The sequence below is a fragment of the Sus scrofa genome, chromosome 6 (assembly GCF_054392235.1).
Source record: "Sus scrofa isolate SSC_HxYL_T2T_F1_AM1 chromosome 6, Sscrofa_HxYL_maternal_Yorkshire_Landrace_v2.0, whole genome shotgun sequence".
Classification (NCBI taxonomy): Eukaryota; Metazoa; Chordata; class Mammalia; order Artiodactyla; family Suidae; genus Sus; species Sus scrofa.
The window spans coordinates 142,485,849-142,500,157 of record NC_139388.1 but is presented as its reverse complement, the minus strand read 5'-3'; the positions used below and the strand labels follow the sequence as shown (position 1 = coordinate 142,500,157).

Sequence of the window (14,309 nt, the reverse complement as noted above, 5' to 3'; positions counted from 1 at the left end):
AGTTGATGTTACAGACTTTGAGTCTGAAATCTGCTTGGCAAAGCAGGAAGGCCAGAAACTCAGGCAGGGGTTACTATGCTGGCATCTTGAAACCAAATTCCTTCTTTTTCAGTGAACTTCAGTTTTTGTTCTTAAGGCCTTCAATTGGTTGTATGAGGCTCACCGACATTATGGAGGGTTATCTGTTTTATTCAAAGTCTACTGAAGATAAAGATTAATTACAGGTGAAAATACTTTCACAGCAACATCTAAACCACACAATTGGGTACCATACCTTAGCCAAGTTGATCCATAAAATTAACCATCACAGGATCCATCCTTCATCTAGACACTGATATTGGGAATTACTCTCTGTAGGCACTTAATCATGTTGGAAGATAGTAGACTAGAGGTGATCCCAATTTCCAAGAAGAATCTATATATTACTTGTTCATTCTTTTTATCTTCACAAAGCTTCTTTCCGACGTCTCATGGTAGGTCTGCATTTAAGTTGTGGAGGACATTTCTGGGGCTATACAGTTATGAGGTTTTTTTCAAATTTCTGTTTAGGAACAGTTCCCCGGTTGGGCTCTTTATGCCGGGTACCTTTCAAATTATATGATGAAAGGTTCTGAGGAAACTCTCAGAAGCTTAAACTTCTCACTTAGGGAGAAGGAGAAGGAAATGGTTTAAGAGGACATCGGGGAGTTCCCATCATGGCTTAGTGGTAAAAAACCTTACTAGTATCCATGAGGATGCAGATTCGATCCCTGGCCTCAGTCAGTTAAGGATCTGGTGTTGCCATGAGCTATGGTGTAGGTCACAGATGTGGCTCAGATCTGGCGTTGGTATGGTTGTGGTGTAGGCCAGGAGCTATAGTTCCCATTTGACCCCTAGCCTGGGAACCACCATATGCCTTGGGTGCAACCCTAAAAAGACTTAAAAAAAGAAAAAAAAAAAAGAGGATACGGCATCCTCTTGGCACAGGTATCATCAGAGCAATGTTTTTCAAACTGGTGACATAGTAGAGGATGGTCCTGGGAACATTGCTATTCTCTTCCAAGGCGATTTTGAAAGGTCATGTAGCTGTGATTTCCTAAGTACCAACTGTGATTGCAACATCACATTAGGCACTTGACATACAGGATTCAAAACAATGCTGCCACATAGATATTTAACAGATGAGAACATTGAGATACACAGAATTTCAGTTACCCAAGTTCCTCCAATAAGTAAATGGCTGAACTGAAAAGATGTGTTTTTCTTTGGAATTGGAACTTCTGATTAACTGTGATAGTGGTTCTGAGTGTCCCAGATCAGAGTGAATCTGTCTAGACTGGTGTCTTACTTAGAGTAGGCAAATGAGTGAATGAGTCATAAGTCAAGATGTTTTTATTGGGTAAGCAGGCTTTTGTTTGAAACCAATTAATTCTTTCACAAAAACTCAACATATACAAACGCAGTACTGGAGCTGCTCCATTTGATGCAAGAGTGGAGGAGCTGGAGTACCACTTAAGACATCCCTCTTGTCTCCATCTGTAGTCCCCAAGGCCCTGCAAATTGCAAAACGATCCCAAAGTAAAGTTTGCAAACTGCCAACTTACTCCAGTCCCCAAGTCAGCATGAGAAATAATATTTCTGTTTATGGGAAAACGTCCTCCCTTGGGCAATAAGGTGATAACATGGAGCTCTTCTTATTTCAGTTTCTGTTGACAATAAATGTCAATTCCAAAATGAATTATGAGACAGACTCCTATGGCTGAGAGGTTGTTAGAACACTTGTCTGCAACCTAGATGCTAAAAAAGAACCAAGCTGTTGGAGACTGGAAATGATCTTGTTGGGAAAAGGCTGGAGAGTCCTTTCCTTCTCAATTCGAGGGAAGGGACTTCAAGTGGGTCCACTTGGAGAGCTGGATGCTCACCTCCTCTCATTGGCAGGTGCACAGAACCGAGGGAGGATGAAGAGAGGAGGAACAGTTTGGTTAGCTGCTTTGCCAGAGCCTGCCCTTCTAAATTATATATGTGTAAAATCAAGCCTTGGGGTGGAGGCGGTTCTTGTGTCTTATGCAATGGCCACCCAAAAGGCATTAAAGCCTCAGCAGAAGAGAAGCTGGAGGAAGATTTCTGGGGTCATGAGAAGAAGAGCAACTGTTGGACTAGAATGCATTCATCCAAGTCAAGAGAACTGTGGACACAAGACCGTGTGGCAGAGCACTCTTCTTCCCTTCTTTGCTTCTGCCCAGAAAGGTCAGAAATTACAGTGAGCAAGCTAGGGGCAAAAAGCAACAAGAGGTAGGGGAACAGAGAAGGGCCACTCCATTTAACTTGCCCATCTTTTTTTTTTTTTTTTTTTTTTTTGCTTTTTTTTTTTTGCTTTTTAGGACCACACCCGCCACAGCATATGGACGTTCCCAGGCTAGGGGTAGAATTGGAGCTGCACCCACAGCCGGATCTGAGCCACATCTATGATTACACCACAACTCACAGCAACACCAGACCTTTAACACACTGAGCGAGGCAAGGGATTGAACCCATATCCTATGGATACTAGTTGGTCAGGTTACTGCTGAGCCACAACAGGAACTTCCAACCCTGCCATTTTTAACTACTGATTTGAGGCTGAGTTTTTGACTTTAAGTAGCTGTAGGACTTTCTTTTATCTAATAGAGAATAGAAAACCATGGGCTTGCCTAAGTTTTCATCCAGGATAGGAAAAGCCTACTCTCAAAGAGAAGGTTTACAGAGTCTGTGTGAGAAAAAACTTTTGGTTTATGTTTCTACCCACACACTTTTTACCCACCTTTCTTATTTTACCTATTTTCAGATGAGTTATACACTTTGTGACTTTTTCCTATGGGTTCTAGCCTAGCCTTCAGGAACTCACAGACCAAGACCATATATGACACAACTCTTAAAGCATTTTATGGAGGTTTTTCCTTTCTCCCCTGAAATCTTTGTCTCCATCTTCATTTTTCATGGACCAGAACTTCACAGTACCCTCTACTCTGGGCCCTCTTCTCTGGAACTGATGTCATTTGATGTGCTTCTCATCTATATGAAGCCCAGGCCTAGGTCCAGCACTCCGTATGTGGAGGGCTTTATTCCTCTTGGGTGACTGTGAGGAGAGTTATTAATGTTCTTCCATGGAAGATCAACCCAGGTAAAACAGTCCAGCCCCAAGTGTGTGAGGACTTCTGAGCTTCACTTTCTCTTCTTTCCAGCACCAAGCACAGGTCCCTAACTCCTGTTATGGAAAATCTGCTAAGATCTGGGCACCAGACGGTGGCCACAGGTTTCAACTTAGTACCAGTCAGTTTCATCAATCTGCCTTTCAACACACTGTGGCCATTGCCTGCTTTTGACTGTCATCTGAAGCTTTCCTTCCTCCTTCAAAGAGGATTTTTCTTCCCTCTCTACTTATTTTGCATTGACTTTGACATGTATCAGCACTAACCATTTTTGACAGCTTGGCCTGTTCTTTAGAAACCCTCCTACAACATTTCAATAGGACCTGCCCTCTAAAAATGGTGAGAGGTAGTATCTGCCATTGTAGACAGCACTGTTGCTGTTTCCCAAGATATCTTTATGGGAAACAGCTGGCTCCTGCTGCACCACCTGACAGGTAAATGTTATTATCAAAACATAAACAGATTTATTCTTTCTTGAGATGAAGGAAAACAAAATACCAAGTTAAAAAAATCATGATGCTCTTTCTCTTATCTTCTTTTTTTTAAAATTTATTATAATTGATTTATATATTTTGTCAATTTCTGCTGTATAGCAAAGTGACCCAGTCATACATATAAATACATTCTTTTTCTCACACATGTTCCATCCTCCATCATGTTCCATCACAAGTGGTTAGATATAGTTCCCTATGTGATACAGCAGGATCTCATTGTTTATCCACTCCAGAAGCAATAGTTGGCATCTACTAACCCCAAACTCCCAATCCCTACCACTCTCTTCCCCTCCCCCTGGGCAACCACAAGTCTATTTTCCATGCCCATGAGTTTGTTTCTTTTCTGTAGATAGGATCATTTGTGCCCTATATTAGATTCCAGATATAAGTGATATCATGGTATTTGTCTTTCTCTTTCTAACTTCCCTTAGTATGAGAGTCTCTCGTTTCATCCATGTTGCTACAAATGGCATTATTTTGTTCTTTTTTATGGATGAGTAGTATTCCATTGTGTATATGTACCAAACCCTAATCCATTCAGCTGTCCATGGATGTTTAGATTGTTTTCATGTCTCGGCTATTGTGAAAAGTGCTGCAATGAACATAGGGGTGCGTGTATCTTTTTCAATGACAGTTTTATCTGGACGTGTGCCCAGGAGCAGGATTTCTGGATCATATGGTAGTTCTATATTTAGTTTTTTGAGGCACCTCCATACTGTTATCTATAGTGGTTGTACCAATTTACATTCCCACCAACAGTGTGGGAGGGTTCCCTTTCTCCACACCCTCTCCAGCATTCATTATTTGTTGACTTGTTAATGATGGACATTCTGACCAGGGTGAGGTGGTACTTCATTGTAGTTTTGATTTGTATTTCTCTGATAAATAGTGATGTGAGCATTTTTTCATGTGCCTGTTGGCCATCTGTATGACATCCTGCTACTTTGCTGAATTCATTAATCAGTTTGTCTATTCATGTATTTTTCTCATTTTTCAATTAGGTTGTTTTTTGCTGTTGAGTTGTATGAGTTGTTTGTTTATTTTGGAGATTAAGCCCTCATCACTTGCATCATTTGCAACATTTTCTCCCATTCTGTGGGCTGGGTTTTTTTTATGGTTTCCTTTGCTGTACAAAAGCTTGTCAGTTTGATTAGGTCTCACTGGCCCACTGGTTTATTTTTGCTTTTATTTCTGTTGTCTTAAGAGACTGACCTAAGAAAACATGTGTAGAGGTGATGTCAGAGAAAGTTTTGCCTATGTTCTCTTTAGGAGTTTTATGGTATGATGGTATGTTATATTTAACTCTTTAAACCATTTTGAGTTTATTTTTGTGCATGGCATGAGGAGTGTTCTAGATTCGTTGATTTACATGCAGCTGTCCACTTTTCCTGGCACCTCTTGCTGAAGAGATTTTTTTCCTATTTTATATTCTTGCTTCCTTTGTCAAAGATTAATTAACCATAGGGGACTGGGTTTATTCCTGGGTTCTCTATTCTGCTCCATTGGTCTGTATGTCTGTTTTTGTACCAGTACCACACTGTCCTGATTACTATAGCTTTATAATATTGTCTGAAGTCTGGGAGAGTTATGCCTCCAGCTTGGGGTTTTTATTCCTTAGAATTGCCTTGACAATTCTGGGTCTTTTGTGGTTCCACATAAATTTCTGATTGTTTGTTGTAGTTCTGTGAAAAATGCCATGGGTAATTTGATAGGGATTGCATTGATTCTGCAGATTGCTTTGGGTAATATGGCCATTTTAACAATATTAATTCTTCCAATCCAGGAGCATAGAATATCTTTCCATTCCTTTGAATCCTCTTTAATTTCCTTGATTGATGTTTTACACTTCTCAGCATATAAGTCTTTCACCTCTTTGCTCGGGTTTATTCCTAGGTATTTAAGTTTTGGGATGGCAATTTTAAAAGATATTGTATTTTTATATTCTTTTTCTATTATTTCATTGCTAGTATATAGAAATGCAACTGATTTCTGAATGTTAATCTTGTATCCTGCTACTTGGCTGAATGTGTTGATCAGGTCAAGTAGTTTTTGTGTGGAGTCCTTAGAGTTTTCTATATAGTGTAGGATCATCTGCATAGAGTGACAGTTTTACCTTTCCTCTTCCAAATTGTATACCTTTTTCTTTTGTTTGTTTGTCTGATTTCTGTGACCAGGACTTATAATACTATGTTGAATAAAAGTGGTGAGATTGGGCATCCTTGTATTTCCCAGATTTTAGCAGGAAGTCTTTTTATCTGTTGAGTATTATATTGTCTGTGAGTTTGTCATAAATGGCTTTGATTATGTTAAGGTATGTACCCTCTATACCCACTTTGGTAAGAGTTTTTATCATGAAGGCATGTTGGATTTTGTCAGGTGCTTTTTCTGCATCTATTGAGATGATCATGTGGTTTTTGACTTTTCTTTTGTTAATGTGGTGTATGACGTTGACTGACTTGCATATGTTGAACCATACTTGTGAATTTGGGATGAATTCCTCTTGGTTGTGGTGTATGATCTTTTTTATGTGTTGTTGGGTTTGCTTGGCTTAAATTTTGTTGAGACTTTTTGCCTCTATATTCATCAAAGATATTTGCCTATAGTTTCTTTTTCTGTAGTATCTTTGGTTTTGTATTAGGGTGATGATGGTAGCTTCATAGAATGTATTTGGGAGTGTTCCTTCTTCAACCTTTTAGAAAAGTTTAAGAAGGATGGATATAAGTTCTTCTTTGTATGATTGGTAGAATTTGCCTATGAAGCCATCTGGTCCAGGACTTTTGTTTGTATTGAGTATTTTTATGACATATTCAATTTCATTTTTAGTGATTGGTCTGTTCAGTTGATCTTTTTCTTCTTGATTCAGTTTTGGTGGGCTATATGTCTATGAAAGTTGTCCATTTCTTCTTAGTTGTCAATTTGTTGGCATATAACTGTTCATAGTATTCTGTTATGGTTTTTTGTATTTCTGCAATTTCCATTGAGATTTCTCCATTTTCATTTCTTATTTTGTTCATTTGAGTTCTTTCTCTCCTCTTGTTGGTGAGTCTGACCAGAGGTTTGTCAATTTTGTAAATCCTTCCAAAGAACCAGCTCTTGGTTTTATTGAATTTCTGTTATCTTTTGAATCTCTATTTTTTTTAATTTCCTCTCTGATCTTTATGATTTCCTTCCTTCTGCTGGTGTTAGGTTTTGTTTATTCTACTTTTCTAATTCTTTTAGGTAGTAGGTTAAGTTGTTGGTTTAAGATTTTTCTTCTTTTTGAGAAAGGCCTGTATTGCTATGAACTTCCCTCTAAGCACTGCTTTTGTGGCATCCCATAGATTTTGAGTGGTTGTGTTTTCATTACCATTTGTCTTGAGGTATTTTTGTGTGTGTGTGTCATTTTAGGGCTGCAGCTATGGCACATGGTGGTTCTCAGGCTAGGGGTTGAATTGGAGCTGTAGCCACCAGCATATGCCAGAGCCACAGCAACACAGGATCTGAGACGTGCCTGCAACCTACACTACAGCTCATGGCAATGCCAGATCCTTAAACCACTGAGCGAGGCCAGGGATTGAACCTGCATCCTCATGGATGCTGGTCGAGTTCATTAACCACTGAGCCATGATGGGAACTTCACTGAGGTATTTTTAAATTTCTCTTTTGTTTTCCTTCTTGACCCATTGGTTTTTTAGTAGCACGTTGTTTGTCTCCAGGTAGTCAGTTTTTTCTCATTTCTTTTCCTGCAGTTGATTTCTAGTTTCATCCTGTTGTGGTCAGAGAAGATGCTTGAAATAATTTTTTTTTTTTTTTTTTTTGTCTTTTGTTGTTGTTGTTGTTGCTGCTATTTCTTGGGCCGCTCCCTCGGCATTATTGTTGTTGTTGTTGTTGTTGCTATTTCTTGGGCCGCTCCCGCGGCATATGGAGGTTCCCAGGCTAGGGGTCCAATCAGAGCTGTAGCCACCGGCCTACGCCAGAACCACAGCAACGCGGGATCCGAGCCGCGTCTGCAACCTACACCACAGCTCACGGCAACGCCGGATCGTTAACCCGCTGAGCAAGGGCAGGGACCGAACCCGCAACCTCATGGTTCCTAGTCGGATTCGTTAACCACTGCGCCACGACGGGAACTCCTGAAATAATTTCTATACTCTTAAATTTGTCGAGGTTAGCTTTGTGCTCCAGTAGGTGGGCAATCTTTGGGAATGTTCCATGTGCACTTGAAAAGAATGCATATTCTGATTTTTTTGGATGTAATGTCCTGAAGAGCGTAATTCAGTCTAACTTTTCTATTGTGTCATTTAGGATCTCTGTTGCCTTGTTGATTTTCTGTCTAGAGGATCTGTCCATTAATGTGAGTGGGGTGTTAAAGTCTCCTACTATTATTGTATTCCCATTAATTTTGCCTTTAATGTCTGTTGATATTTGTTGTATGTATTTGGGTGCTCCTATATTAGGGGCATATATATTGACAAGTGTAATATCCTCTTGTTCAATAGATCCTTTTATCACTTGATAGTGTCCTTTGTCTGTCTTTATGGCCTTAGTTTTAAGGTTTATTTTGTCTGATTTGAGTATTGCAACTCCTGCTTTGCTGACTTCCATTTGCATGAAATATCTTTTCCCGTCTCCTCACTTTCAATGTATATGTGTCCTTTGCTGTAAGGTGAGTCTCTTATAGGCAGCATATTGTAGGCTCTTGGTTTTTTTTTTCTTTTTTTGTCTTTTGTCTTTTGAGGGCTGCACCTGTGGCATATGGAGATTCCCAGGCTAGAGGTCTAATTGGAACTGTTGCCACCAGCCTATGCCAGAGCCACAGCAATGCCAAATCCAAGCCTCGTCTCCGACCTACACCACAGCTTATGGCAATGCTGGATCCTTAACTCACTGAGCGAGTCCAGGGATTGAACCACAACCTCATGGTTCCTAGTCGGATTCATTTCCTCTGTGCCATGACAGGAACTCCTAGGCTCTTGTTTTTTTATCCAGTCTGTCAGTCTATGTCTTTTGATTGGAGCATTCAGTCTGTTGATATTTATTGATAAATATGTGTTTATTGCCATTGTTTTCCAGTTGATTCTATGTTCTTTTTTTTTTTTTTTGGTTAGATGATTTCCTTTTCTTTTATGCTTGTGTCCTTTTCTTTTTAGTTTTTGTGAATATTATATTTGGTTTTGATTTGTGGTTGCCCTGTTTTTCAAGTATGTTGTTAACCCCTCCCTCTATCTGGTTGCTTTAGCCTGATAGTCATATAGGCTCAAAGACATTCTATAAAATAAAAAGAGTACAGATTTTCTTACTTTCCTTCCCCACATTTTTATTTTGTTGTCCTTTTTAAAACATGTTTATGTTTATTGCTGTTCCTTGTGTTTATCATCACTTTTACAAAAGTTTTTTTTTCCTTTTAGGTCAGTAAACTGACTTATTTAAGTGATTATGTTCCAACTGAAATTTCCTCCATCCTATTTCTTCTTGATTCTTTTTTATTTAGAAGAGCCCTTTCAGCATGTCTTTTAGAATGGGTTTAGTATTGCTGTACTCTTTTAGTTTTGTTTGTTGAAGAAGTCATTTCTATCTTAAATGATGTTCTTGCTGGGTAGAATATTCCAAGCTGCAAATTTTTCCCTTTTAGAACTTTGAATATATCTTTCCACTCTTTTCTGGCCTGTAATGTTTCTGTAGAGAAATCATCTAAGAGACTTATGGGAGTTCTCTTATATTAACTCTTTGTTTTCCCCTGCTGCCTTTAGAATCCTCTCTATCTAACTTTTGACATTTTTATTATAATATGTCTTGTTGTGAGTCTTTTTGGGTTCAACTTGTTTGAGACCCTCTGTGTTTCCTATATCTTGATATCTGTTTCCTTTAGATTTGGAACATTTTCAGCCATAATTTTTTAAAATATATTTTCAATACTCTTTTCTTCTCCTTCTGGAATCCCTTTATATATAGATTGGCCTGCTTTATATTATCCCATAGATCTCTTATATTGATTTCATGTTTTTTTCATTTTCATGGTTTTCTGTCTGCTGTCCTGATTGGGTGGTTTCTATTATTCTGTCTTCCAAGTCACTAATTCATTCCTCTGCATTATTCATTGTGCTCATCATCAGTGCCTTTAACTGAGCTTGTGTTTCTACAAATGAATTTCCTAATTTTTCTTGGCTTCTCCTTATAGTTTCTGTTTCCTTTCTAAAATAATTTGTGTTACTGTTCATATTTGCTCTTAATTCCTTCATATTTGCCCTTAATTCCTTCAGTATTTTCACTATCTAATTTTGGAACTTACTGTCTGTTAGACTGTAGAGGTCTGTTTCATTGTTTTTTCCTTTAAGGAAATTCTGTTCTTTTAACTGGGAATGGTTTCTGAGTTTGTTCATTTTGGTTATATTTTTCTATTCTGTGAGTTTAGGGAAAACAACTACTATAGTCTTGATTCCACCTCTCTTTCTCTTATATTCTTATATTTAACCAAACTGTTTTCCAAAGAGTTATTTTGCCATCAAAATTTGAATGATCTGGATGCAGGTAACCAGAGCAGCCAAGAAAACCACTAATTTATAAAGATATCATCATAATATAATGCAAGCCTTAAAGTGAAGAAAAAGCTACTAGTTCATTCTATTGATTTCAATACAAGTGGCACATGCAGCTGGTGTGCACAATGTAATTTATGGACCAGGTGTCAAAATTTTCATTGTCAAGGCCATCATACTCTAACCTTCCAGAGATCTTCAAATTTTACTTGAATTTGTGTAGTAAATGATATGAGGCTGATGTAGTAGTCTTATTTTTAAATTACATTCACGTAGTTTTAATTTAGTGCCAAATTCCAGTCTGTAACAAAAATACAAATTAAAGGCTCTCTGTTGGTTATGACTTGTTTTTCTTCTCTCCTGCAAGTCCTCTGAGAGGCCTACCTTCTCCACCAAGTGGCTTGTTTGTAAAGTCTTATTTATCCACTGTTGCTGACAGCATCAATGCTGAGAACTATGTGATATAATCTCAAGATGAAAATTTCTTAAAACTTTGAAGAATAAGTTATAATTTCCTCTAAATGTAATTGCAGTAGAGATTCCTATCTCTAATTAGAAAGTTTCTTCAATTATGGACACTGTGGATAATGTCAAGAGGCATCTCAAAATTGTCCTGCAAAAACTTAAAGAATAAACTAGGAAATTAAATGTCATTTGGACCTTCTCTCCCCTCTCATGTTTCTCCCAAATAAGTTGCAGTTAAACAAATAATAATGGATAGAAAATCTTGAACAAACTTATTATCCTCTCTCTACAAAGAAGCTCTTTTTTCCCCATTCCATATTTAAGTTAATTGGGTCAGTGTAGCTAACAGATGACGTACTCAATAAATCCTCCTTTGTTGGAGTTGTGTAGCCTTTTTAAAATTTGAAACTTTGTATTTTAAAATTTATTAGTTTTTTTTGTTTGTTTTTTGTTTTTTTTTGTTTTTTTTTTTTGGCCTTCCCTGTGGTATATGGAAGTTCCCAGACCAGGAATCAAACCTGTGCCATAGCAGTGACCATGCCTGATTTTTAATCCACTAGGCCACCAGAGAACTCCCAGTTTTATTAGATTTTAGGGTTATTATCTAGGCCTTGAAATGTCCCTTTAAGAGCTCTGTATGCTGAGAGGAAAGATATTTGTTAATATTTAATGATACAGAGTTGCTTAGTGGCAGATCAGGAGTTAGAACCATCCTCTATGAATTCAAATTCATTAATCTCTTTATCAGATTCCACTAATATTATTTTATTTTTGGCCTTGAATACAGATAGATTGTTTCCTTTAGCCACATTCTCATGTGATTATTACTTTCTCCAAATCTGGAAATCATAATTTGATGTGATAGTAAAACTTGACTACATTTGTGTCCCTCCACTTATTTTGTCTTCACAACATTGCTTTCCATGTTTTGAGATGGAAATATCATTTCTCAACCAGGTATCATTTATTTATCCTGTCCTAAATAAATCACTGCTCAAATGAAGTATTTTTTTTTTTTTTAATTTTTTTTTTTTTTTTTTTTTGGTCTTTTTTTGTCTTTGTTGTTGTTGCTATTTCTTGGGCCGCTCCGGCGGCATATGGAGGTTCCCAAGCTAGGGGTCGAATCGGAGCTGTAGCCACCGGCCTACGCCAGAGCCACAGCAACGCAGGATCCGAGCTGTGTCTGCGACCTACACCACAGCTCACGGCAACGCCGGATCATTAACCCACTGAGCAAGGTCAGGGACCGAACCCGCAACCTCATGGTTCCTAGTCGGATTCGTTAACCACTGCGCCACAACAGGAACTCCTCAAATGAAGTATTAAAATCAAAATTCTTTAAAACAAACCATGAAAACATTATTCATTCTAGTCCAAAGAAAAGAAATTTAAAGGTATACTTGGTAGAAACAATGGTATTAGACCACAAAATTGTTTATTTATTATCTATAAATTCAAGGACTGGAAGTTTCTCTTAGAGATAAAGTACTGCAATGTTTAAAATGTCTTAATGAATAAAAATCCTCTTTAGAGAAATTCACCAAGTCTTGTGCTAATAAAACTTCTATTGTGTTATACAAAGGAGTAGCATGTTTACTTAATATTTTGTTCAGAGGTGGAGTTTTAAAAAAAGAACAGAGCTGATTATGGTGGCAGTTACATGACTGCACATTTGTTAAAATTCATAGAATCAGGAGAGTTCCCTTTGTGGCTCAGTGGCTAATGAACCCAACCAGTATCCATGAGGATGTGGGTTCAATCCCTGGCCTCACTCATTGGGTTAAGGATCTGACGTAGCTGTGAGCTGTGGTGTAGGTCAGACATGGTTCAGATCCTGAGTTTCTGTGGCTGTGGTGTAGGCTGGCAGCTGTAGCTTTGATTCGACCCCTAGCCTGAGAACCTCCATATGCTGCAGGTGCAGTCTAAAAAGACAAAAATTTTTTTCATAGAGTCATGCATTTAAAAGGCTGATCTTATTGTATGTAAATTTTAAAAAATAAGTTTAAAATTCTTTTTAAAAAAGAAAAGAGATTAGAGGGAAGAAGGGAAGAAAAGAGATTTTCAGTTTTATCATTTGGAGAAAATTACACTTTAAGCCCTTCCCCTGACACTATTCTGGACTCCTTTCCAGAAGGCAAACACTTGGTATACTTCAAGCTGAAAAATTAAAATCAATTACCCACACAGCCAGGCCAAGAATGAAGAGCAGAAAGGTTGGGATTTGACAAGAAGGAAAGAGATCCAAGACAGGAAATTGACTTGGTCAGACATGTGGAAAATCAAGGCAACACACAAGGCTATTAATGAAGATCCCCATAAGACAGCCTCTGCCTATGCGCCCCGCCCTCTACCCGGCTCTCTCCAGCTGTGAGGATTTATTTTAGAGGAGCTATGCCAGCATCTTCAGAGGGAAACATGGTTAGAGCACGTTTTACCAAGTGATGCTGCAAAGGGGATGCAGGTGGCATGCCGGAACCATCTTCCTATGGATGGAGAAAGGGAGCCAGCCATAGCCAGTGCCCCTGGTTTTTATCTAAGGAAATTCAACTCCACTGAACAAATACCCCAGACCCAAAGCAGAACAAGAGAAAACTCATTAAGAAGTCTTCATCCTTTGAAAACAAAAGAAACAGTGTCTCTTCTTACCTCCTGTTATTGCAACACAATGAGAGACAAATACATTAAGATGGTCATTAGAAATGACCTAAAGATAATGAGACTGAGAGGCATTAAAAAGGATATGGAAGTAGATTAATACCATTGGTGAAAAGCCTGTATTAGATCACAGCTCACAAGGATTAACCAAAGAGGATATAGACTAATGCATGACCTTAGCCAAGCACTTTTATTAGCTCAACAGGCTATGAGGGTTAGGACTGATTTTCACAGAAAGAGCTATAGTTTTACATAAAAAGGAGTAAAAATACATATGGCCAGTCTTCTAAGACAAAAATAAAAACTCATTGCATGTTTGAATTCTAGCTCCACCATTTACTAGCAGTGTAACCTCTGATGGGTTATTTATTGTAGTATGCCTCAGTTTCCCCACATGTAAAATGGGGAGAATATTAGTGCCTATTTCATAGAGTTGTATTAAGTGAGTTAATAAGGCACTTGGAAGAGTGCCTGGCATGTAGTAAGTCTAGAAAAATGCTAGTTAATATGGTTATTGTCATAACATTCCAGATTAGAATTGGTATGCTAATAATACTAAGTGTATTCTGAAATAACCCTGAAATTCAGTCAAGGTCCATGGGTCAGGCACAGAGACTTATCTGTACAATTCCTGAAGTTTACTTGCTGAGCCATTTGCTAAGACGTCCATTGATTCTTTGGTGATTTCTAGCATAACTTCCTTGAGCCCAATTCCAGTATTCCTAGTTCTCAAGGCCCATATTATTAGTAAAACAATGAAGTGGAATAGCCCTGTGTTAGCAGTCAGGTAATCAGTATCTAGTTTTTTTTTTTCTCTGAGTCATTTGTCAAAGTTACTTTCTCTTCCTGGGTTTAAGATTCTTACCATCACAGGAGAGGGTTAGATTAGATAATGTTTGTGTTTACACTGAGTTGTGACATCTTATTTGATTCTAGTGCTTTAGGTGATTTTTTTTTGCATTTTTCATTTGAGTGTTTTTGTTACCGAGACAAGGTGCAAGAGGACTTTCCAT

General features: G+C 38.1%; 1 protein-coding gene across 2 annotated transcripts in view; it reads left to right on the top strand.

Moving 5' to 3' along the window:
• Positions 1–13,617, top strand: part of LHX8 (LIM homeobox 8) — a 55,194-nt gene extending 41,577 nt beyond the window's left edge. The window contains exons 10-12 of one of the 2 annotated variants that reach the window (XR_014804802.1): positions 113–224; positions 1,918–2,271; positions 12,773–13,617. The gene's annotated coding sequence lies outside the window, so the exon portion shown is untranslated. The remainder of the gene's footprint in view (positions 1–112; positions 225–1,917; positions 2,272–12,772) is intronic. The other variant, XR_014804803.1, reaches the window with a different exon arrangement.
• Positions 13,618–14,309: the final 692 nt, after the last annotated feature.